Raw genomic sequence first — 25,538 nt, forward strand, 5'->3', positions numbered from 1 at the left:
GAGTGTCAGAGAGTGATAGAGAGTGTCAGAGAGTGTCTGAGAGTGTCAGAGAGTGTCAGAGAGTGATAGAGAGTGTCAGAGAGTGTCAGACAGTGTCAGAGAGTGATGGAGAGTGTCAGAGAGTGAGACAGAGTGTCAGAGAGTGTCTGAGAGTGTCAGAGAGGGTCTGAGAGTGTTAGAGAGTGATAGAGAGTGATAAAGAGTGTCAGAGAGTGTCAGACAGTGTCAGAGAGTGATAGAGAGTGTCAGAGAGTGATAGAGAGTGTCAGAGAGTGTCTGAGAGTGTCAGAGAGTGTCTGAGAGTGTCAGAGAGTGTCAGAGAGTGATAGAGAGTGTCAGAGAGTGTCAGACAGTGTCAGAGAGTGATAGAGAGTGATAGAGAGTGTCAGAGAGTGTCTGACATTGTCAGAGAGTGATAGAGAGTGTCAGAGAGTGATAGAGAGTGTCAGAGAGTGTCTGAGAGTGTCAGAGAGTGATAGAGAGTGATAGAGTGTCAGAGAGTGATAGAGAGTGTCAGAGAGTGTCAGATAGTGTCAGAGAGTGATAGAGAGTGATAGAGAGTTTCAGAGAGTGTCAGAGAGTGTCAGAGAGTGATAGAGAGTGATAGAGAGTGTCAGAGAGTGTCAGAGAGTGTCAGAGAGTGATAGAGAGTGATAGAGAGTGATAGAGAGTGTCAGAGAGTGTCAGAGAGTGTCAGAGAGTGATAGAGATTGTCAGAGAGTGTCAGACAGTGTCAGAGAGTGATAGTGAGTGTCTGAGAGTGTCAGACAGTGTCAGAGAGTGATAGTGAGTGTCTGAGAGTGTCAGATAGTGTCAGAGAGTGATTGAGAGTGATAGAGAGTTTCAGAGAGTGTCAGAGAGTGTCAGAGAGTGATAGAGAGTGATAGAGAGTGTCAGAGAGTGTCAGAGAGTGTCAGAGAGTGATAGAGAGTGATAGAGAGTGATAGAGAGTGTCAGAGAGTGATAGAGGGTGTCAGAGAGTGTCAGAGAGTGTCAGAGTGTGTCAGAGAGTGATAGAGAGTGATAGAGAGTGTCAGAGTGTGTCAGAGAGTGATAGAGAGTGTCAGAGAGTGTCAGAGAGTGTCAGAGAGTGATAGAGAGAGATAGAGAGTGATAGAGAGTGTCAGAGAGTGTCAGACAGTGTCAGAGAGTGATAGAGATTGTCAGAGAGTGTCAGACAGTGTCAGAGAGTGATAGTGAGTGTCTGAGAGTGTCAGACAGTGTCAGAGAGTGATAGTGAGTGTCAGATAGTGTCAGATAGTGTCAGAGAGTGATTGAGAGTGATAGAGAGTTTCAGAGAGTGTCAGAGAGTGTCAGAGAGTGATAGAGAGTGATAGAGAGTGTCAGAGAGTGTCAGAGAGTGTCAGAGAGTGATAGAGAGTGATAGAGAGTGATAGAGAGTGTCAGAGAGTGATAGAGGGTGTCAGAGAGTGTCAGAGAGTGTCAGAGTGTGTCAGAGAGTGATAGAGAGTGATAGAGAGTGTCAGAGTGTGTCAGAGAGTGATAGAGAGTGTCAGAGAGTGTCAGAGAGTGTCAGAGAGTGATAGAGAGAGATAGAGAGTGATAGAGAGTGTCAGAGAGTGTCAGACAGTGTCAGAGAGTGATAGAGATTGTCAGAGAGTGTCAGACAGTGTCAGAGAGTGATAGTGAGTGTCTGAGAGTGTCAGACAGTGTCAGAGAGTGATAGTGAGTGTCTGAGAGTGTCAGATAGTGTCAGAGAGTGATAGAGAGTGATAGAGAGTTTCAGAGAGTGTCAGAGAGTGTCAGAGAGTGATAGAGAGTGATAGAGAGTGTCAGAGAGTGTCAGAGAGTGTCAGAGAGTGATAGAGAGTGATAGAGAGTGATAGAGAGTGTCAGAGAGTGATAGAGGGTGTCAGAGAGTGTCAGAGAGTGTCAGAGTGTGTCAGAGAGTGATAGAGAGTGATAGAGAGTGTCAGAGTGTGTCAGAGAGTGATAGAGAGTGACAGAGAGTGATAGAGAGTTTCAGAGAGTGTCAGAGAGTGTCTGAGAGTGTCAGAGAGTGATAGAGAGTGTCAGAGAGTGTCTGAGAGTGTCAGAGAGTGTCAGAGAGTGATAGAGAGTGATAGAGAGTGTCAGAGAGTGTCAGACAGTGTCAGAGAGTGATGGAGAGTGTCAGAGAGTGATACAGAGTGTCAGAGAGTGTCTGAGAGTGTCAGAGAGGGTCTGAGAGTGTTAGAGAGTGATAGAGAGTGATAGAGAGTGTCAGAGAGTGTCAGACAGTGTCAGAGAGTGATAGAGAGTGTCAGAGAGTGATAGAGAGTGTCAGAGAGTGTCTGAGAGTGTCAGAGAGTGTCTGAGAGTGTCAGAGAGTGTCAGAGAGTGATAGAGAGTGTCAGAGAGTGTCAGACAGTGTCAGAGAGTGATAGAGAGTGATAGAGAGTGTCAGAGAGTGTCTGACAGTGTCAGAGAGTGATAGAGAGTGTCAGAGAGTGATAGAGAGTGTCAGAGAGTGTCTGAGAGTGTCAGAGAGTGATAGAGAGTGATAGAGTGTCAGAGAGTGATAGAGAGTGTCAGAGAGTGTCAGAGAGTGTCAGAGAGTGATAGAGAGTGTCAGAGAGTGTCTGAGAGTGTCAGAGAGTGATAGAGAGTGTCAGAAAGTGTCTCAGAGTGTCAGGGAGTGATAGAGAGTGTCAGAGAGTGTCTGAGAGTGTCAGAGAGTGATAGAGAGTGATAGAGATTGTCAGAGAGTGTCAGACTTTGTCAGAGAGTGATAGAGAGTGTCAGAGAGTGTCAGAGAGTGTCAGAGAGTGTCAGAGAGTGATAGAGAGTGATAGAGAGTTTCAGAGAGTGTCAGAGAGTTTCTGAGAGTGTCAGAGAGTGTCAGAGAGTGATAGAGAGTGTCTGAGAGTGATAGAGAGTGTCAGAGAGTGATAGAGAGTGATAGAGAGTGTCAGAGAGTGTCAGACAGTGTCAGAGAATGATAGAGAGTGTCAGAGAGTGTCTGAGAGTGTCTGAGAGTGTCAGAGAGTGATAGAGAGTGATAGAGAGTGTCAGAGAGTGATAGTGAGTGTCAGAGAGTGATAGAGAGTGATAGAGAGTTTCAGAGAGTGTCAGAGAGTGTCAGAGAGTGATAGAGAGTGTCAGAGAGTGTCAGAGAGTGTCTGAGAGTGTCTGAGAGTGTCTGAGAGTGTCTGAGAGTGTCAGAGAGCGATAGAGAGTGATAGAGAGTGTCAGAGAGTGTCAGACAGTGTCAGAGAGTGATAGAGAGTGTCAGAGAGTGTCAGAGAGTGTCTGAGAGTGATAGAGAGTGTCAGAGAGTGTCAGAGAGTGATAGTGAGTGTCAGAGAGTGATAGAGAGTGATAGAGAGTTTCAGAGAGTGTCAGAGAGTGTCTGAGAGTGTCAGAGAGTGTCAGAGAGTGTCAGAAAGTGATAGAGAGTGATAGAGAGAGTCAGAGAGTGTCAGAGAGTGTCAGAGAGTGATAGACAGTGTCAGACATTGTCAGAGAGGGATAGAGAGTGTCAGAGAGTGTCTGAGAGTGTCAGAGAGTGTCAGAGAGTGTCAGAGAGTGATAGAGAGTGTCAGAGCGTGTCAGACAGTGTCAGAGAGTGATAGAGAGTTTCAGAGAGTGTCTGAGAGTGATAGAGAGTGTCAGAGAGTGTCAGAGAGTGATAGTGAGTGTCAGAGAGTGATAGAGAGTGATAGAGAATTTCAGAGAGTGTCAGAGAGTGTCTGAGAGTGTCAGAGAGTTTCAGAAAGTGATAGTGAGTGTCTGAGATTGTCAGAGAGTGTCAGAGAGTGATAGAGAGTGATAGAGTGTGTCAGAGAGTGTCTGAGAGTGTCAGAGAGTGATAGAGAGTGTCAGAGAGTTTCAGAAAGTGATAGTGAGTGTCTGAGATTGTCAGAGAGTGTCAGAGAGTGATAGAGAGTGATAGAGAGTGATAGAGAGTGTCAAAGAGTGTCAGACAGTGTCAGAGAGTGATAGAGCGTGTCAGAGAGTGTCACACAGTGTCAGAGAGTGATAGTGAGTGTCTGAGAGTGTCAGATAGTGTCAGAGGTTGATAGAGAGTGATAGAGAGTTTCAGAGAGTGTCAGAGAGAGATAGAGAGTGATAGAGAGTGTCACAGAGTGTCTGAGAGTGTCAGAGAGTGATAGAGAGTGTCAGAGAGTGTCTGAGAGTGTCAGAGAGTGTCTGAGAGTGTCAGAGAGTGATAGAGAGAGATAGAGAGTGATAGAGAGTGTCAGAGAGTGTCAGACAGTGTCAGAGAGTGATAGAGAGTGTCAGAGAGTGTCAGACAGTGTCAGAGAGTGATAGTGAATGTCTGAGTGTGTCAGATAGTGTCAGTGAGTGATAGAGAGTGATAGAGAGTGATAGAGAGTTTCAGAGAGTGTCAGAGAGTGTCAGAGAGTGATAGAGAGTGTCAGAGAGTGTCAGAGAGTGTCAGAGAGTGTCAGAGAGTGTCAGAGAGCGATAGAGAGTGATAGCGAGTTTCAGAGAGTGTCAGAGAGTGATAGAGAGTGATAGAGAGTGTCAGAGAGTGATAGAGAGTGTCAGAGAGTGTCAGAGACTGTCAGAGAGTGTCAGAGAGTGATAGAGAGTGATAGAGAGTGTCAGAGAGTGTCAGAGTGTGTCAGAGAGTGTCAGAGAGTGATAGAGAGTGATAGAGAGATTCAGAGAATGTCGGAGAGTGTCTGAGAGTGTCAGAGAGTGATAGAGAGTGTCAGAGAGGGTCTGAGAGTGTCAGAGAGTGTCAGAGAGTGATAGAGAGTGATAGAGAGTGTCAGAGAGTGATACAGAGTGTCAGAGAGTGTCTGAGAGTGTCAGAGAGGGTCTGAGATTGTTAGAGAGTGATAGAGAGTGATAGAGAGTGTCAGAGAGTGTCAGACAGTGTCAGAGAGTGATAGAGAGTGTCAGAGAGTGATACAGAGTGTCAGAGAGTGTCTGTGAGTGTCTGAGAGTGTCTGAGAGTGTCTGAGAGTGTCCGAGAGTGATAGAGAGTGATAGAGAGTGTCAGAGAGTGTCAGAGAGTGATAGAGAGTGTCACAGAGTGTCAGACAGAGTCAGAGAGTGATAGAGAGTGATAGAGAGTGTCAGAGAGTGTCAGACTGTGTCAGAGAGTGATAGTGAGTGTCAGAGAGTGTCTGAGCGTGTCAGAGAGTGTCAGAGAGTGTCAGAGAGTGTCAGAGAGTGTCAGAGAGTGATAGAGAGTGTCAGAGAGTGTCAGACAGTGTCAGAGAGTGATAGAGAGTTTCAGAGAGTGTCTGAGAGTGATAGAGAGTGTCAGAGAGTGTCAGAGAGTGATAGTGAGTGTCAGAGAGTGATAGAGAGTGATAGAGTGTTTCAGAGAGTGTCAGAGAGTGTCTGACAGTGTCAGAGAGTTTCAGAAAGTGATAGTGAGTGTCAGAGAGTGTCAGAGAGTGTCAGAGAGTGATAGAGAGTGATAGAGAGTGTCAGAGTGTGTCTGAGAGTGTCAGAGAGTGATAGAGAGTGTCAGAGAGTTTCAGAAAGTGATAGTGAGTGTCTGAGATTGTCAGAGAGTGTCAGAGAGTGATAGAGAGTGATAGAGAGTGTCAGAGAGTGTCCGAGAGTGTCAGAGAGTGTCTGAGATTGTCAAAGAGTGTCAGAGAGTGATAGAGAGTGATAGAGAGTGTCAGAGAGTGTCTGAGAGTGTCAGAGAGTGTCTGAGAGTGTCAGAGAGTGATAGAGAGTGATAGAGAGTGATAGAGAGTGTCAAAGAGTGTCAGACAGTGTCAGAGAGTGATAGAGCGTGTCAGAGAGTGTCACACAGTGTCAGAGAGTGATAGTGAGTGTCTGAGAGTGTCAGATAGTGTCAGAGGTTGATAGAGAGTGATAGAGAGTTTCAGAGAGTGTCAAAGAGAGATAGAGAGTGATAGAGAGTGTCACAGAGTGTCTGAGATTGTCAGAGAGTGATAGAGAGTGTCAGAGAGTGTCTGAGAGTGTCAGAGAGTGTCTGAGAGTGTCAGAGAGTGATAGAGAGAGATAGAGAGTGATAGAGAGTGTCAGAGAGTGTCAGACAGTGTCAGAGAGTGATAGAGAGTGTCAGAGAGTGTCAGACAGTGTCAGAGAGTGATAGTGAATGTCTGAGAGTGTCAGATAGTGTCAGTGAGTGATAGAGAGTGATAGAGAGTGATAGAGAGTTTCAGAGAGTGTCAGAGAGTGTCAGAGAGTGATAGAGAGTGATAGAGAGTGTCAGAGAGTGTCAGAGAGTGTCAGAGAGTGTCAGAGAGTGATAGAGAGTGATAGCGAGTTTCAGAGAGTGTCAGAGAGTGTCAGAGAGTGATAGAGAGTGATAGAGAGTGTCAGAGAGTGATAGAGAGTGATAGAGAGTGTCAGAGAGTGTCAGAGAGTGTCAGAGAGAGATAGAGAGTGATAGAGAGTGTCAGAGAGTGTCAGAGTGTGTCAGAGAGTGTCAGAGAGTGATAGAGAGTTTCAGAGAGTGTCAGAGAGTGTCAGAGAGTGTCAGAGAGTGTCAGAGAGTGATAGAGAGTGTCAGAGAGTGTCAGAGAGTGTCAGAGAGTGATAGAGAGTGATAGAGAGTGTCAGAGAGTGTCAGACAGTGTCAGAGAGTGATAGAGAGTGTCAGAGAGTGATACAGAGTGTCAGAGAGTGTCAGAGAGTGTCAGAGAGGGTCTGAGATTGTTAGAGAGTGATAGAGAGTGATAGAGAGTGTCAGAGAGTGTCAGACAGTGTCAGAGAGTGATAGAGAGTGTCAGAGAGTGATACAGAGTGTCAGAGAGTGTCTGAGAGTGTCTGAGAGTGTCTGAGAGTGTCAGAGAGTGATAGAGAGTGATAGAGAGTGTCAGAGAGCGTCAGAGAGTGATAGAGAGTGTCACAGAGTGTCAGACAGTGTCAGAGAGTGATAGAGAGTGATAGAGAGTGTCAGAGAGTGTCAGACTGTGTCAGAGAGTGATAGAGAGTGTCAGAGAGTGATAAAGTGTGTCAGAGAGTGTCTGAGAGTGTCAGAGAGTGATAGAGAGTGATAGAGTGTCAGAGAGTCAGACAGTGTCAGAGAGTGATAGAGAGTGTCAGAGAGTGATAGAGAGTGTCAGAGAGTGTCTGAGAGTGTCAGTGAGTGTCTGAGAGTGTCAGAGAGTGATAGAGGGTGATAGAGTGTCACAGAGTGTCACAGAGTGATAGCGAATGTCAGAGAGTGTCAGACAGTGTCAGAGAGTGATAGAGAGTGTCAGAGAGTGTCAGAGAGTGATAGAGAGTGTCAGAGAGTGTCACACAGTGTCAGAGAGTGATAGAGAGTGTCAGAGAGTGTCAGAGAGTGTCAGACACTGTCAGAGAGTGATAGAGAGTGTCAGAGAGTGATAGAGAGTGTCAGAGAGTGTCTGAGAGTGTCAGTGAGTGTCTGAGAGTGTCAGAGAGTGAGAGAGAGTGATAGAGTGTCACAGAGTGTCAGAGAGTGATAGCGAGTGTCAGAGAGTGTCAGACAGTGTCAGAGAGTGATAGAGAGTGTCAGAGAGTGTCAGAGAGTGATAGAGAGTGATAGCGAGTGTCAGAGAGTGTCAGACAGTGTCAGAGAGTGATAGAGAGTGTCAGAGAGTGTCAGAGAGTGATAGAGAGTGTCAGAGAGTGTCAGACAGTGTCAGAGAGTGATAGAGAGTGTCAGAGAGTGTCAGAGAGTGTCAGACACTGTCAGAGAGTGATAGAGAGTGTCAGAGAGTGATAGAGAGTGTCAGAGAGTGTCTGAGAGTGTCAGTGAGTGTCTGAGAGTGTCAGAGAGTGATAGAGAGTGTCAGAGAGTGTCAGAGAGTGTCAGAGAGTGTCTGAGAGTGTCTGAGAGTGATAGAGAGTGTCAGACAGTGTCAGAGAGTGATAGAGAGTGTCAGAGAGTGATAGAGAGTGTCAGAGAGTGTCTGAGAGTGTCAGAGAGTGTCTGAGAGTGTCAGAGAGTGTCAGAGAGTGATAGAGAGTGTCAGAGAGTGTCAGACAGTGTCAGAGAGTGATAGAGAGTGATAGAGAGTGTCAGAGAGTGTCTGAGAGTGTCAGAGAGTGTCTGAGAGTGTCAGAGAGTGATAGAGTGTGATAGAGATTGTCAGAGAGTGTCAGACTTTGTCAGAGAGTGATAGAGAGTGTCAGAGAGTGTCAGAGAGTGTCAGAGAGTGATAGAGAGTGATAGAGAGTTTCAGAGAGTGATAGAGAGTGTCTGAGAGTGTCTGAGAGTGTCAGAGAGTGATAGAGAGTGATAGAGAGTGTCAGAGTGTCTCAGAGAGTGATAGAGAGTGATAGAGAGTTTCAGAGAGTCTCAGACAGTGTCAGAGAGTGATAGAGAGTGTCAGAGAGTGATACAGAGTGTCAGAGAGTGTCTGAGAGTGATAGAGAGTGTCAGAGAGTGTCAGAGAGTGATAGTGAGTGTCAGAGAGTGATAGAGTGTGATAGAGAGTTTCAGAGAGTGTCAGAGAGTGTCTGAGAGTGTCAGAGAGTGTCAGAAAGTGATAGTGAGTGTCTGAGATTGTCAGAGAGTGTCAGAGAGTGATAGAGAGTGATAGAGAGTGTCAGAGAGTGTCTGAGAGTGTCACAGAGTGATAGAGAGTGTCAGAGAGTGTCTGAGAGTGTCAGAGAGTGTCAGAGAGTGTCTGAGAGTGTCAGAGAGTGATAGAGAGTGATAGAGAGTGTCAAAGAGTGTCAGAGAGTGTCAGAGAGTGATAGAGCGTGTCAGAGAGTGTCACACAGTGTCAGAGAGTGATAGTGAGTGTCTGAGAGTGTCAGAGAGTGTCAGAGAGTGTCTGAGAGTGTCAGAGAGTGATAGAGAGTGATAGAGAGTGTCAAAGAGTGTCAGAGAGTGTCAGAGAGTGATAGAGCGTGTCAGAGAGTGTCACACAGTGTCAGAGAGTGATAGTGAGTGTCTGAGAGTGTCAGATAGTGTCAGAGAGTGATAGAGAGCGATAGAGAGTTTCAGAGATTGTCAGAGAGTGTCAGAGAGAGATAGAGAGTGATAGAGAGTGTCACAGAGTGTCTGAGAGTGTCAGAGAGTGTCAGAGAGTGATAGAGAGTGTCAGAGAGTGTCTGAGAGTGTCAGAGAGTGTCTGAGTGTGTCAGAGAGTGATAGAGAGAGATAGAGAGTGATAGAGAGTGTCAGAGAGTGTCAGACAGTGTCAGAGAGTGATAGAGAGTGTCAGAGAGTGTCAGACAGTGTCAGAGAGTGATAGTGAGTGTCTGAGAGTGTCAGACAGTGTCAGAGAGTGATAGTGAGTGTCTGAGAGTGTCAGATAGTGTCAGAGAGTGATAGAGAGTGATAGAGAGTTTCAGAGAGTGTCAGAGAGTGTCAGAGAGTGATAGAGAGTGATAGAGAGTGTCAGAGAGTGTCAGAGAGTGTCAGAGAGTGATAGAGAGTGATAGAGAGTGATAGAGAGTGTCAGAGAGTGATAGAGGGTGTCAGAGAGTGTCAGAGAGTGTCAGAGTGTGTCAGAGAGTGATAGAGAGTGATAGAGAGTGTCAGAGTGTGTCAGAGAGTGATAGAGAGTGACAGAGAGTGATAGAGAGTTTCAGAGAGTGTCAGAGAGTGTCTGAGAGTGTCAGAGAGTGATAGAGAGTGTCAGAGAGTGTCTGAGAGTGTCAGAGAGTGTCAGAGAGTGATAGAGAGTGATAGAGAGTGTCAGAGAGTGTCAGACAGTGTCAGAGAGTGATGGAGAGTGTCAGAGAGTGATACAGAGTGTCAGAGAGTGTCTGAGAGTGTCAGAGAGGGTCTGAGAGTGTTAGAGAGAGATAGAGAGTGATAGAGAGTGTCAGAGAGTGTCAGACAGTGTCAGAGAGTGATAGAGAGTGTCAGAGAGTGATAGAGAGTGTCAGAGAGTGTCTGAGAGTGTCAGAGATTGTCTGAGAGTGTCAGAGAGTGTCAGAGAGTGATAGAGAGTGTCAGAGAGTGTCAGACAGTGTCAGAGAGTGATAGAGAGTGATAGAGAGTGTCAGAGAGTGTCTGACAGTGTCAGAGAGTGATAGAGAGTGTCAGAGAGTGATAGAGAGTGTCAGAGAGTGTCTGAGAGTGTCAGAGAGTGATAGAGAGTGATAGAGTGTCAGAGAGTGATAGAGAGTGTCAGAGAGTGTCAGAGAGTGTCAGAGAGTGATAGAGAGTGTCAGAGAGTGTCTGAGAGTGTCAGAGAGTGATAGAGAGTGTCAGAAAGTGTCTGAGAGTGTCAGGGAGTGATAGAGAGTGTCAGAGAGTGTCTGAGAGTGTCAGAGAGTGTCTGAGAGTGTCAGAGAGTGATAGAGATTGTCAGAGAGTGTCAGACTTTGTCAGAGAGTGATAGAGAGTGTCAGAGAGTGTCAGAGAGTGTCAGAGAGTGTCAGAGAGTGATAGAGAGTGATAGAGAGTTTCAGAGAGTGTCAGAGAGTGTCTGAGAGTGTCAGAGAGTGTCAGAGAGTGATAGAGAGTGTCTGAGAGTGATAGAGAGTGTCAGAGAGTGATAGAGAGTGATAGAGAGTGTCAGAGAGTGTCAGACAGTGACAGAGAATGATAGAGAGTGTCAGAGAGTGTCTGAGAGTGTCTGAGAGTGTCAGAGAGTGATAGAGAGTGATAGAGAGTGTCAGAGAGTGATAGTGAGTGTCAGAGAGTGATAGAGAGTTTCAGAGAGTGTCAGAGAGTGTCAGAGAGTGATAGAGAGTGTCAGAGAGTGTCAGAGAGTGTCTGAGAGTGTCTGAGAGTGTCTGAGAGTGTCAGAGAGCGATAGAGAGTGATAGAGAGTGTCAGAGAGTGTCAGACAGTGTCAGAGAGTGATAGAGAGTGTCAGAGAGTGTCAGAGAGTGTCTGAGAGTGATAGAGAGTGTCAGAGAGTGTCAGAGAGTGATAGTGAGTGTCAGAGAGTGATAGAGAGTGATAGAGAGTTTCAGAGAGTTTCAGAGAGTGTCTGAGAGTGTCAGAGAGTGTCAGAGAGTGTCAGAAAGTGATAGAGAGTGATAGAGAGGGTCAGAGAGTGTCAGAGAGTGTCAGAGAGTGATAGACAGTGTCAGACATTGTCAGAGAGGGATAGAGAGTGTCAGAGAGTGTCTGAGAGTGTCAGAGAGTGTCAGAGAGTGTCAGAGAGTGATAGAGAGTGTCAGAGAGTGTCAGACAGTGTCAGAGAGTGATAGAGAGTTTCAGAGAGTGTCTGAGAGTGATAGAGAGTGTCAGAGAGTGTCAGAGAGTGATAGTGAGTGTCAGAGAGTGATAGAGAGTGATAGAGAATTTCAGAGAGTGTCAGAGAGTGTCTGAGAGTGTCAGAGAGTTTCAGAAAGTGATAGTGAGTGTCTGAGATTGTCAGAGAGTGTCAGAGAGTGATAGAGAGTGATAGAGAGTGTCAGAGAGTGTCTGAGAGTGTCAGAGAGTGATAGAGAGTGTCAGAGAGTTTCAGAAAGTGATAGTGAGTGTCTGAGATTGTCAGAGAGTGTCAGAGTGTGATAGAGCGTGTCAGAGAGTGTCAGACAGTGTCAGAGAGTGATAGAGCGTGTCAGAGAGTGTCACACAGTGTCAGAGAGTGATAGTGAGTGTCTGAGAGTGTCAGATAGTGTCAGAGGTTGATAGAGAGTGATAGAGAGTTTCAGAGAGTGTCAGAGAGTGTCAGAGAGAGATAGAGAGTGATAGAGAGTGTCACAGAGTGTCTGAGAGTGTCAGAGAGTGATAGAGAGTGTCAGAGAGTGTCTGAGAGTGTCAGAGAGTGTCTGAGAGTGTCAGAGAGTGATAGAGAGAGATAGAGAGTGATAGAGAGTGTCAGAGAGTGTCAGACAGTGTCAGAGAGTGATAGAGAGTGTCAGAGAGTGTCAGACAGTGTCAGAGAGTGATAGTGAATGTCTGAGAGTGTCAGATAGTGTCAGTGAGTGATAGAGAGTGATAGAGAGTGATAGAGAGTTTCAGTGAGTGTCAGAGAGTGTCAGAGAGAGATAGAGAGTGTCAGAGAGTGTCAGAGAGTGTCAGAGAGTGTCAGAGAGTGTCAGAGAGTGATAGAGAGTGATAGCGAGTTTCAGAGAGTGTCAGAGAGTGATAGAGAGTGATAGAGAGTGTCAGAGAGTGATAGAGAGTGTCAGAGAGTGTCAGAGACTGTCAGAGAGTGTCAGAGAGTGATAGAGAGTGATAGAGAGTGTCAGAGAGTGTCAGAGTGTGTCAGAGATTGTCAGAGAGTGATAGAGAGTGATAGAGAGATTCAGAGAATGTCAGAGAGTGATAGAGAGTGTCAGAGAGTGATAGAGAGTGTCAGAGAGGGTCTGAGAGTGTCAGAGAGTGATAGAGAGTGATAGAGAGTGTCAGAGAGTGATACAGAGTGTCAGAGAGTGTCTGAGAGTGTCAGAGAGGGTCTGAGATTGTTAGAGAGTGATAGAGAGTGATAGAGAGTGTCAGAGAGTGTCAGACAGTGTCAGAGAGTGATAGAGAGTGTCAGAGAGTGATACAGAGTGTCAGAGAGTGTCTGAGAGTGTCTGAGAGTGTCTGAGAGTGTCTGAGAGTGTCCGAGAGTGATAGAGAGTGATAGAGAGTGTCAGAGAGTGTCAGAGAGTGATAGAGAGTGTCACAGAGTGTCAGACAGTGTCAGAGAGTGATAGAGAGTGATAGAGAGTGTCAGAGAGTGTCAGACTGTGTCAGAGAGTGATAGTGAGTGTCAGAGAGTGTCTGAGCGTGTCAGAGAGTGTCAGAGAGTGTCAGAGAGTGTCAGAGAGTGATAGAGAGTGTCAGAGAGTGTCAGACAGTGTCAGAGAGTGATAGAGAGTTTCAGAGAGTGTCTGAGAGTGATAGAGAGTGTCAGAGAGTGTCAGAGAGTGATAGTGAGTGTCAGAGAGTGATAGAGAGTGATAGAGTGTTTCAGAGAGTGTCAGAGAGTGTCTGAGAGTGTCAGAGAGTTTCAGAAAGTGATAGTGAGTGTCAGAGAGTGTCAGAGAGTGTCAGAGAGTGATAGAGAGTGATAGAGAGTGTCAGAGTGTGTCTGAGAGTGTCAGAGAGTGATAGAGAGTGTCAGAGAGTTTCAGAAAGTGATAGTGAGTGTCTGAGATTGTCAGAGAGTGTCAGAGAGTGATAGAGAGTGATAGAGAGTGTCAGAGAGTGTCCGAGAGTGTCAGAGAGTGTCTGAGATTGTCAAAGAGTGTCAGAGAGTGATAGAGAGTGATAGAGAGTGTCAGAGAGTGTCTGAGAGTGTCAGAGAGTGTCTGAGAGTGTCAGAGAGTGATAGAGAGTGATAGAGAGTGTCAAAGAGTGTCAGACAGTGTCAGAGAGTGATAGAGCGTGTCAGAGAGTGTCACACAGTGTCAGAGAGTGATAGTGAGTGTCTGAGAGTGTCAGATAGTGTCAGAGGTTGATAGAGAGTGATAGAGAGTTTCAGAGAGTGTCAGAGAGTGATAGAGAGTGATAGAGAGTGTCAGAGAGCGTCAGAGAGTGATAGAGAGTGTCACAGATTGTCAGACAGTGTCAGAGAGTGATAGAGAGTGATAGAGAGTGTCAGAGAGTGTCAGACTGTGTCAGAGAGTGATAGAGAGTGTCAGAGAGTGATAAAGTGTGTCAGAGAGTGTCTGAGAGTGTCAGAGAGTGATAGAGAGTGATAGAGTGTCAGAGAGTCAGACAGTGTCAGAGAGTGATAGAGAGTGTCAGAGAGTGATAGAGAGTGTCAGAGAGTGTCTGAGAGTGTCAGTGAGTGTCTGAGAGTGTCAGAGAGTGATAGAGAGTGATAGAGTGTCACAGAGTGTCACAGAGTGATAGCGAGTGTCAGAGAGTGTCAGACAGTGTCAGAGAGTGATAGAGAGTGTCAGAGAGTGTCAGAGACTGATAGAGAGTGTCAGAGAGTGTCAGACAGTGTCAGAGAGTGATAGAGAGTGATAGAGAGTGTCAGAGAGTGTCAGAGAGTGTCAGACACTGTCAGAGAGTGATAGAGAGTGTCAGAGAGTAATAGAGAGTGTCAGAGAGTGTCTGAGAGTGTCAGTGAGTGTCTGAGAGTGTCAGAGAGTGAGAGAGAGTGATAGAGTGTCACAGAGTGTCAGAGAGTGATAGCGAGTGTCAGAGAGTGTCAGACAGTGTCAGAGAGTGATAGAGAGTGTCAGAGAGTGTCAGAGAGTGATAGAGAGTGATAGCGAGTGTCAGAGAGTGTCAGACAGTGTCAGAGAGTGATAGAGAGTGTCAGAGAGTGTCAGAGAGTGATAGAGAGTGTCAGAGAGTGTCAGACAGTGTCAGAGAGTGATAGAGAGTGATAGAGAGTGTCAGAGAGTGTCAGAGAGTGTCAGACACTGTCAGAGAGTGATAGAGAGTGTCAGAGAGTGATAGAGAGTGTCAGAGAGTGTCTGAGAGTGTCAGTGAGTGTCTGAGAGTGTCAGAGAGTGATAGAGAGTGTCAGAGAGTGTCAGAGAGTGTCAGAGAGTGTCAGAGAGTGTCAGAGAGTGTCAGAGAGTGTCTGAGAGTGTCTGAGAGTGATAGAGAGTGTCAGAGAGTGTCAGAGAGTGATAGAGAGTGTCAGAGAGTGACAAACAGTGTCAGAGAGTGATAGAGAGTGATAGAGAGTGTCAGAGAGTGATACCGAGTGTCAGAGAGTGTCAGACAGTGTCAGAGAGTGATAGAGAGTGTCAGAGAGTGTCTGAGAGTGTCAGTGAGTGTCTGAGAGTGTCAGAGAGTGATAGAGAGTGATAGAGTGTCAGAGAGTGTCAGAGAGTGACAGCGAGTGTCAGAGAGTGTCAGACAGTGTCAGAGAGTGATAGAGAGTGTCAGAGAGTGTCAGAGAGTGATAGAGAGTGTCAGAGAGTGTCAGACAGTGTCAGAGAGTGATAGAGAGTGATAGAGAGTGTCAGAGGGTGTCAGACAGTGTCAGAGAGTGATAGAGAGTGTCAGAGAGTGATAGAGAGTGTCAGAAAGTGTCTGAGAGTGTCAGTGAGTGTCTGAGAGTGTCAGAGAGTGATAGAGAGTGATAGAGTGTCACAGAGTGTCAGAGAGTGATAGCGAGTGTCAGAGAGTGTCAGACAGTGTCTGAGAGTGATAGAGAGTGTCAGAGATTGTCAGAGAGTGATAGAGAGTGTCAGAGAGTGTCAGACAGTGTCAGAGAGTGATAGAGAGTGATAGAGAGTGTCAGAGAGTGATAGGGAGTGTCAGAGAGTGATAGAGAGTGATAGAGTGTTTCAGAGAGTGTCAGACAGTGTCAGAGAGTGATAGAGAGTTTCAGAGAATGTCAGACAGTGTCAGAGAGTGATAGTGAGTGTCTGAGAGTCTCAGAGATTGATAGTGAGTGTCTGAGAGTGTCAGAGATTGATAGTGAGTGTCTGAGAGTGTCAGAGAGTGTCAGAGAGTGATAGAGAGTGTCAGAGAGTGATAGAGAGTGATAGAGAGTTTCAGAGAGTGTCAGACAGTGTCAGAGAGTGATAGAGAGTGTCAGAGAGTGTCAGACTGTGTCAGAGAGTGATAGTGAGTGTCTGAGAGTGTCAGATAGTGTCAGAGAGTGATAGAGAGTGATAGAGAGTTTCAGAGATTGTCAGAGAGTGTCAGAGAGTGATAGAGAGTGTCAGAGAGTGTCTGAGAGTGTCAGAGAGGGTCTGAGATTGTTAGAGAGTGATAGAGAGTGATAGAGAGTGTCAGAGAGTGTCAGACAGTGTCAGAGAGTGATAGTGAGTGTCAGAGAGTGATACAGAGTGTCAGAGAGTGTCTGAGAGTGTCTGAGAGTGTCTGAGAGTGTCAGAGAGTGATAGAGAGTGATAGAGAGTGTCAGACAGTGTCAGAGAGTGATAGAGAGTGATAGAGAGTGTCGGAGAGTGTCAGACTGTGTCAGAGAGTGATAGAGAGTGTCAGAGAGTGATAAAGTGTGTCAGAGAGTGTCTGAGAGTGTCAGAGAGTGATAGAGAGTGATAGAGTGTCAGAGAGTCAGACAGTGTCAGAGAGTGATAGAGAGTGTCAGAGAGTGATAGAGAGTGTCAGAGAGTGTCTGAGAGTGTCAGTGAGTGTCTGAGAGTGTCAGAGAGTGATAGAGAGTGATAGAGTGTCACAGAGTGTCACAGAGTGATAGCGAGTGTCAGACAGTGTCAGAGAGTGATAGAGAGTGTCAGAGAGTGTCAGAGAGTGATAGAGAGTGTCAGAGAGTGTCAGACAGTGTCAGAGTGATAGAGAGTGATAGAGAGTGTCAGAGAGTGTCAGAGAGTGTCAGACACTGTCAGAGAGTGATAGAGAGTGTCAGAGAGTGTCAGACAGTGTCAGAGTGATAGAGAGTGATAGAGAGTGTCAGAGAGTGTCAGAGAGTGTCAGACACTGTCAGAGAGTGATAGAGAGTGTCAGAGAGTGATAGAGAGTGTCAGAGAGTGTCTGAGAGTGTCAGTGAGTGTCTGAGAGTGTCAGAGAGTGAGAGAGAGTGATAGAGTGTCACAGAGTGTCAGAGAGTGATAGCGAGTGTCAGAGAGTGTCAGACAGTGTCAGAGAGTGATAGAGAGTGTCAGAGAGTGTCAGAGAGTGTCAGAGAGTGTCTGAGAGTGTCTGAGAGTGATAGAGAGTGTCAGAGAGTGTCAGAGAGTGATAGAGAGTGTCAGAGAGTGACAGACAGTGTCAGAGAGTGATAGAGAGTGATAGAGAGTGTCAGAGAGTGTGAGACAGTGTCAGAGAGTGATAGAGAGTGTCAGAGAGTGATAGAGAGTGTCAGAGAGTGTCTGAGAGTGTCAGTGAGTGTCTGAGAGTGTCCGAGAGTGAGAGAGAGTGATAGAGTGTCACAGAGTGTCAGAGAGTGATAGCGAGTGTCAGAGAGTGTCAGACAGTGTCAGAGAGTGATAGAGAGTGTCAGAGAGTGTCAGAGAGTGTCAGAGAGTGTCTGAGAGTGTCTGAGAGAGATAGAGAGTGTCAGAGAGTGTCAGAGAGTGATAGAGAGTGTCAGAGAGTGTCAGACAGTGTCAGAGAGTGATAGAGAGTGATAGAGAGTGTCAGAGAGTGTCAGACAGTGTCAGAGAGTGATAGAGAGTGTCTGAGAGTGTCAGAGAGTGATAGAGAGTGTCAGAGAGTATCTGAGAGTGTCAGAGAGTGTCTGAGTGTGTCAGAGAGTGATAGAGAGTGATAGAGAGTGATAGAGAGTGTCAGAGAGTGTCAGACAGTGTCAGAGAGTGATAGAGAGTGTCAGAGAATGTCAGACAGTGTCAGAGAGTGATAGTGAGTGTCTGAGAGTGTCAGATAGTGTCAGAGAGTGATAGAGAGTGATAGAGAGTGTCAGAGAGTGTCAGAGTGTGTCAGAGAGTGTCAGATATTGATAGAGAGTGATAGAGAGTTTCAGAGAGTGTCAGAGACTGTCTGAGAGTGTCAGAGAGTGATAGAGAGTGTCAGAGAATGTCTGAGAGTGTCAGAGAGTGTCAGAGAGTGTCTGAGAGTGTCAGAGAGTGATAGAGAGTGATAGAGAGTGTCAGAGAGTGTCAGACAGTGTCAGAGAGTGATAGAGAGTGTCTGAGAGTGTCAGAGAGTGATAGAGTGTGATAGCGAGTTTCAGAGAGTGTCAGAGAGTGTCAGAGAGTGATAGAGAGTGATAGAGAGTGTCAGAGAGTGATAGAGAGTGTCAGAGAGTGATAGAGAGTGATAGAGAGTTTCAGAGAGTGTCAGAGAGTGTCTGAGAGTGTCAGAGAGTGTCAGAGAGTGTCAGAAAGTGATAGAGAGTGATAGAGAGAGTCAGAGAGTGTCAGAGAGTGTCAGAGAGTGATAGACAGTGTCAGACAGTGTCAGAGAGTGATAGAGAGTGTCAGAGAGTGTATGAGAGTGTCAGAGAGTGTCAGAGAGTGTCAGAGAGTGTCAGAGAGTGATAGAGAGTGTCAGAGAGTGTCAGACAGTGTCAGAGAGTGATAGAGAGTGTCAGAGAGTGTCTGAGAGTGATAGAGAGTGTCAGACAGTGTCAGAGAGTGATAGAGAGTGTCAGAGAGTGTATGAGAGTGTCAGAGAGTGTCAGAGAGTGTCAGAGAGTGATAGAGAGTGTCAGAGAGTGTCAGACAGTGTCAGAGAGTGATAGAGAGTGTCAGAGAGTGTCTGAGAGTGATAGAGAGTGTCAGAGAGTGTCAGAAAGTGATAGTGAGTGTCTGAGATTGTCAGAGAGTGTCAGAGAGTGATAGAGAGTGATAGAGAGTGTCAGAGAGTGTCTGAGAGTGTCACAGAGTGATAGAGAGTGTCACAGAGTGTCAGAGAGTGTCAGAGAGTGATAGAGAGTGTCAGAGAGTGTCTGAGAGTGTCAGAGAGTGTCTGAGTGTGTCAGAGAGTGATAGAGAGCGATAGAGAGTGATAGAGAGTGTCAGAGAGTGTCAGAGAGTGTCAGAGAGTGATAGAGAGTGATAGCGAGTTTCAGAGAGTGTCAGAGAGTGTCAGAGAGTGATAGAGAGTGATAGAGAGTGTCAGAGAGTGATAGAGAGTGTCAGAGAGTGTCAGAGAGTTTTAGAGTGTGTCAGAGAGTGATAGAGAGTGATAGAGAGAGCCAGAGAGTGTCAGACAGTGTCAGAGAGTGATAGTGAGTGTCTGAGAGTGTCAGATAGTGTCAGAGAGTGATAGAGAGTGATAGAGAGTTTCAGAGAGTGTCAGAGAGTGTCAGAGAGTGTCAGAGAGTGATAGAGAGTGATAGAGAGTGTCAGAGAGTGTCAGAGAGTGTCAGAGAGTGATAGAGAGTGATAGCGAGTTTCAGAGAGTGTCAGAGAGTGTCAGAGAGTGATAGAGAGTGATAGAGAGTGTCAGAGAGTGATAGAGAGTGTCAGAGAGTGTCAGAGAGTTTTAGAGTGTGTCAGAGAGTGATAGAGAGTGATAGAGAGTGTCAGAGTGTGTCAGAGAGTGATAGAGAGTGATAGAGAGTGATAGAAAGTTTCAGAGAGTGTCAGAGAGTGTCTGAGAGTGTCAGAGAGTGATAGAGAGTGTCAGAGAGTGTCTGAGAGTGTCAGAGAGTGTCAGAGAGTGATAGAGAGTGATAGAGAGTGTCAGAGAGTGTAAGAAAGTGTCAGAGAGTGATAGAGAGTGTCAGAGAGTGATAGAGAGTGTCAGAGAGTGTCTGAGAGTGTCAGAGAGGGTCTGAGAGTGTTAGAGAGTGATAGTGAGTGATAGAGAGTGTCAGAGAGTGTCAGACAGTGTCAGAGAGTGATAGAGAGTGTCAGAGAGTGATACAGAGTGTCAGAGAGTGTCTGATAATGTCAGAGAGTGTCAGAGAGTGTCAGACAGTGTCAGAGAGTGATAGAGAGTGATAGAGAGTGTCAGAGGGTGTCTGACAGTGTCAGAGAGTGATAGAGACTGTCAGAGATTGATAGAGAGTGTCAGAGAGTGATAGAGAGTGTCAGAGAGTGTCTGAGAGTGTCAGAGAGTGATAGAGAGTGATAGAGTGTCAGAGAGTGATAGAGAGTGTCAGAGAGTGTCAGAGAGTGTCAGAGAGTGTCAGAGAGTGATAGAGAGTGTCAGAAAGTGTCTGAGAGTGTCAGAGAGTGATAGAGAGTGTCAGAGAGTGTCTGAGAGTGTCAGAGAGTGTCAGAGAGTGATAGAGTGTGATAGAACATAGAACATAGAACATACAGCACAGAACAGGCCCTTCGGCCCACAATGTTGTGCCGATCCTTTGTCCTCTGTCAAGGACAATTTAATCTATACCCCATCATTCTCCTTTATCCATATACCTATCCAAAAGCCTTTTGAAAGTCCCTAAAGTTTCTGACTCAACAACTTCCCCGGGCAAGGCATTCCATGCCTCGACCACTCTCTGGGTAAAGAACCTTCCCCTGACATCCCCCTTATATCTCCCACCCTTCACCTTAAATTTATGACCCCTTGTAACGCTTTGCTCCACCCGGGGAAAAAGTTTCTGACTGTCTACCCTATCTATTCCCCTGATCATCTTATAAACCTCTATCATGTCACCCCTCATCCTTCTCCTTTCTAATGAGAAGAGGCCTAGAATGTTCAGCCTTTCCTCGTAAGACTTATTCTCCATTCCAGGCAACATCCTGGTAAATCTCCTCTGCACCCTCTCCAAGGCTTCCACATCCTTCCTAAAATGAGGCGACCAGAACTGCACACAGTACTCCAAATGAGGCCTTACCAAGGTCCTGTACAGCTGCATCATCACCTCACGGCTCTTAAATTCAATCCCTCTGCTAATGAACGCTAACACCCCATATGCCTTCTTCACAGCCCTATCCACTTGAGTTGCAACTTTCAATGATCTATGCACATAGACCCCAAGGTCTCTCTGCTCCTCCACATGCCCAAGAACCCTACCGTTAACCCAGTATTTTGCATTCATGTTTGTCCTTCCAAAATGGACGACCTCACACTTTTCAGGGTTAAACTCCATCTGCCACTTTTCAGCCCAGCACTGCAACCTATCCAAGTCCCTTTGCAGACGACAATAGCCCTCCTCGGTATCCACAACTCCACCAACCTTTGTATCATCTGCAAATTTACTGACCCACCCTTCGACTTCCTCATCCAAGTCGTTAATAAAAATCACAAACAGGAGAGGACCCAGAACTGATCCCTGCGGCACGCCACTGGTAACTGGGCTCCAGGCTGAGTATTTACCATCTAAGACCACTCTCTGCCTTCTATCAGTTAGCCAATTCTTAATCCAACTGGCCACATTCCCCACTATCCCATGCCTCCTGACTTTCTCCATAAGTCTACCATGGGGGACCTTATCAAATGCCTTACTAAAATCCATGTACACCACATCCACTGGTTTACCCTCATCCACTTGCTTGGTCACCTGCTCAAAGAATTCAATCAGGCTTGTGAGGCAAGACCTACCCCTCACAAAACCGTGCTGACTGTCCCGAATCAAGCAGTGTCTTTCCAGATGCTCAGAAATCCTATCCCTCAGCACCTTTTCCATCAACTTGCCTACCACCGAAGTAAGACTAACTGGCCTGTAATTCCCAGGGTTGTTCCTATTCCCTTTCTTGAACAGGGGCACAACATTTGCCACCCTCCAATCACCTGGTACCACCCCCGTCAGCAGAGAAGATGAAAAGATCATTGCCAGCGGCTCTGCAATTTCATCCCTTGCTTCCCATAACATCCTTGGATATACCCCGTCAGGCCCGGGAGACTTGTCTATCTTCAAGTTATTCAAAAACCCCAACACATCTTCCCTCCTAACGAGCACTTCCTCGAGCTTACCAGTCTGCTTCCCACCGTCCTCTTCAGTAATACACCCCTTCTCATTCGTAAATACCGAAGAGAAGTACTCATTCAAAACCTCACTTATCTCTTCCGGCTCAACACACAGTCTCCCGCTATTGTCCTTGACCGGACCTACGGTCCCCTTAGTCATCCTCATATTTCTGACATACGCGTAAAAGGCCTTGGGGTTTTCTTTTATCCTACCCGCCAAGCATTTTTCATGCCCTCTCTTAGCTCTCCTAATCCCTTTCTTCAGATCCTTCCTGGCCATCTTGTATCCCTCCAGAGCTATGCCTGTGCCCTTTTTCCTCAACTTTATATACGCATCCTTCTTCTTCCTAACAAGACTCTCAACCTCTCTTGTCAACCACGGTTCCCTCACATGACCATCCCTTCCCTGTCTGACAGGGACATGCTTATCAATGGCCCCTACTATCTGCTCCTTGAAAAAGTTCCACATTTCGACCGTGCCCTTCCCTGCCAGCATATGCTCCCAACTTATGCTCCTCAGTTCCTGCCTGACAGCATCATATCTACCCTTCCCCCAATTGTAAACCTTGCCCTGTTGCACATACCTATCCCTCTCCATTACCACAGTGAATGCTACAGAATTGTGATCACTATCTCCAAAGTGCTCGCCCACCAACAGCTCTATCACTTGCCCTGGTTCATTACCTAGTACCAAATCCAATATTGCCTCCCCTCTGGTCGGGCAGTCTACATACTGAGTCAGAAAAGCTTCCTGGACATACTGCACAAACACTACCCCATCCAAACTATTCGATCTAAAGAGTTGCCAATCAATATTTGGGAAGTTGAAATCCCCCATAATTACTACCCTGTGACTTCTGCTCCTTTCCAAAATCTGTTTCCCAATCTGCTCTTCCACCTCCCTGCTGCTATTGGGGGGCCTATAGAAAACTCCCATCAAGGTGACTGCTCCTTTCCTGTTCCTGACCTCAACCCACAGTGCCTCAGTCGGCAGATCCTCCTCGAAAATTCTTTCAGCAGTTGTTACACTATTTCTAACTAACAATGCCACCCCCCCACCTCTTTTACCACCATTCCTAATCTTATGAAAACATCTATAACCAGGTACCTCCAAAAACCATTCCTCCCCCTCACCTATCCACGTTTCAGTGATGGCCACAACATCGTAGTCCCAAGTGCCCATCCACGCCTTCAATTCACTCACCTTATTCCTGATGCTTCTTGCGTTGAAGTATACGCACTTTAACCCTTCTCCGTGCCCATCTGTCCTCTGTGACAGTGCTACCTTCCCCAATACCTCACTACACTCTTTGTCTTTCTGAGTGGACCCACTGGTCCCTGGATTACAAGTCCGGTTCCCATCCCCCTCCCAAACTAGTTTAAACCCTCCCGAACAGTACTAGCAAACCTCCCTCCCAGGATATTGGTGCCCCTCTGGTTCAGATGCAGCCCGTCCTGTTTGAACAGGTCCCATCTTCCCCAGAATGCAGTCCAATTATCCAAGAACTGGAAGCCCTCCCTCCTACACCATTCCTGCAGCCACGTGTTCAGCTGTGCTCTCTCCCTATTCCTAGCCTCACTATCACGTGGCGCCGGCAACAAACCAGAGATAACAACTCTGTCCGTCCGAGCTTTCAGCTTCCAGCCTAACTCCCTAAACTCACTTCTAACATCTGTGCCACCCTTCCTTCCTACGTCGTTGGTGCCAATGTGCACCACGACCTCTGGCTGCTCCCCCTCCCCTTTAAGGATCCTGAAGACGCGATCACAAACATCACGGACCCTGGCACCAGGGAGGCAACAAACCATCCGTGCGTCTCGCCTGCGCCCACAGAACCGCCTGTCCGTACTCCTCACCATCGAGTCCCCGATGACTAGTGCTCTCCCATTCTCTCTCCTTCCCTTCTGAGCCACAGTGCAGGACCCCGTGCCAGAGGCCCGGTCACTGCAGCCTGCCCCCGATAGGCCGTCCCCCCCAACAGTATCTAAAACTGTATACTTGTTGTTGAGGGGAACGACCACAGGAGATCCCTGCACTGACCTCTTCCCACCTCTAACTGTTACCCAGCTGCCTTTGATTTGTGGAGTAACGACCTCCGTGTAGCTTCTATCTATCAACCCCTCAGCTTCCCGAATGATCCTCAGTTCATCCAGCTCCAGCTCCAATTCCCTAACACGGTCTGATAGGAGCTGGAGACGGATGCACTTCCAGCAGGTGAAGTCGGCAGGGCCACCGGAGGTTTCCCCCACCTCGAACATTCTGCAGGAGGAGCAATACACTACACTGGCTGCCATTTCTTTTATTCAATTACCCCTTAGTTAAGTACAACTCTAGATATTAACAAAAACAGTAAATAGCTTACCTGCTCAGTCCTTTTTGGTTAGAGGAGGAGGGTAAAAAGGGTCTTATTATTAGGTTAGAGGAGGAGGATGGGTGGGAGACACTACATGTGTAGTGGCTCGGGTTTACTCAGCTCCGCACCTTTAAGGAAAATACCTACCCAGGAATCCTCGCTGCCGACCAGCTTCCGGTTCCTCCGGCGCCAAAGACAAGGAAAACAGTAAGTAAAACAGTAAGTACTTACTTTTAAAACACAGCTCCTGATGCCTTCACTCACCCACCGAAAAGTCGCTACCTTCTCCTGCTGCTCCGCCGGGAAATGAGGCCGAGTCCACGGAGCTCCGCACCTTTAAGGAAAATACCTACCCAGGAATCCTCGCTGCCGACCAGCTTCCGGTTCCTCCGGCGCCAAAGACAAGGAAAACAGTAAGTAAAACAGTAAGTACTTACTTTTAAAACACAGCTCCTGATGCCTTCACTCACCCACCGAAAAGTCGCTACCTTCTCCTGCTGCTCCGCCGGGAAATGAGGCCGAGTCCACGGAGCTCCGCACCTTTAAGGAAAATACCTACCCAGGAATCCTCGCTGCCGACCAGCTTCCGGTTCCTCCGGCGCCAAAGACAAGGAAAACAGTAAGTAAAACAGTAAGTACTTACTTTTAAAACACAGCTCCTGATGCCTTCACTCACCCACCGAAGAGTCGCTACCTTCTCCTGCAGAGAGTGTCAGAGAGTGTCAGACAGTGTCAGAGAGTGATAGAGAGTGTCAGTGAGTGTCAGAGAGTGTCTGAGAGTGTCAGAGAGTGATAGAGAGTAATAGAGAGTGATAGAGAGTGTCAAAGAGTGTCAGAGAGTGTCAGAGAGTGATAGAGCGTGTCAGAGAGTGTCACACAGTGTCAGAGAGTGATATTGAGTGTCTGAGAGTGTCAGAGAGTGTCTGAGAGTGTCTGAGAATGTCAGAGAGTGATAGAGAGTGATAGAGAGTGTCAGAGAGTGTCAGACAGTGTCAGAGAGTGATAGAGAGTGTCAGAGAGTGTCAGAGAGTGTCTGAGAGTGTCAGAGAGTGATAGAGAGTGATAGAGAGTGTCAAAGAGTGTCAGAGAGTGTCAGAGAGTGATAGAGCGTGTCAGAGAGTGTCACACAGTGTCAGAGAGTGATAGTGAGTGTCTGAGAGTGTCAGATAGTGTCAGAGAGTGATAGAGAGCGATAGAGAGTTTCAGAGAGTGTCAGAGAGTGTCAGAGAGAGATAGAGAGTGATAGAGAGTGTCACAGAGTTTCTGAGAGTGTCAGAGAGTGTCAGAGAGTGATAGAGAGTGTCAGAGAGTGTCTGAGAGTGTCAGAGAGTGTCTGAGTGTGTCAGAGAGTGATAGAGAGAGATAGAGAGTGATAGAGAGTGTCAGAGAGTGTCAGACAGTGTCAGAGAGTGATAGAGAGTGTCAGAGAGTGTCAGACAGTGTCAGAGAGTGACAGTGAGTGTCTGAGAGTGTCAGATAGCGTCAGAGAGTGATAGAGAGTGATAGAGAGTTTCAGAGAGTGTCAGAGAGTGTCAGAGAGTGATAGAGAGTGATAGAGAGTCTCAGAGAGTGTCAGAGAGTGTCAGAGAGTGATAGAGAGTGATAGCGAGTGTCAGAGAGTGTCAGAGAGTGATAGAGAGTGATAGAGAGTGTCAGAGAGTGATAGAGAGTGTCAGAGAGTGTCTGAGAGTGTCAGAGAGTGATAGAGAGTGATAGAGTGTCAGAGAGTGTCAGAGAGTGTCAGAGAGTGTCAGAGAGTGTCAGAGAGTGTCTGAGAGTGTCAGATAGCGTCAGAGAGTGATAGAGAGTGATAGAGAGTTTCAGAGAGTGTCAGAGAGTGTCAGAGAGTGATAGAGAGTGATAGAGAGTGTCAGAGAGTGTCAGAGAGTGTCAGAGAGTTTCAGAGTGTGTCAGAGAGAGTCAGAGAGTGTCTGAGAGTGTCAGAGAGTGATAGAGAGTGATAAAGAGTGTCAGAGAGTTTCAGACAGTGTCAGAGAGTGATCGAGAGTGATAGAGATTGTCAGAGAGTGTCAGAGAGTGTCAGAGAGTGATAGAGAGTGATAGAGAGTGTCAGAGAGTGTCAGAGAGTGTCAGACAGTGTCAGAGAGTGTCCGAGAGTGTCTGAGAGTGTCAGAGAGTGTCAGAGAGTGTCAAAGACTGTCAGAGAGTTTCAGAGTGTG

The sequence above is a fragment of the Heterodontus francisci genome, chromosome 23 (assembly GCF_036365525.1).
Source record: "Heterodontus francisci isolate sHetFra1 chromosome 23, sHetFra1.hap1, whole genome shotgun sequence".
Lineage (NCBI taxonomy): Eukaryota > Metazoa > Chordata > Chondrichthyes > Heterodontiformes > Heterodontidae > Heterodontus > Heterodontus francisci.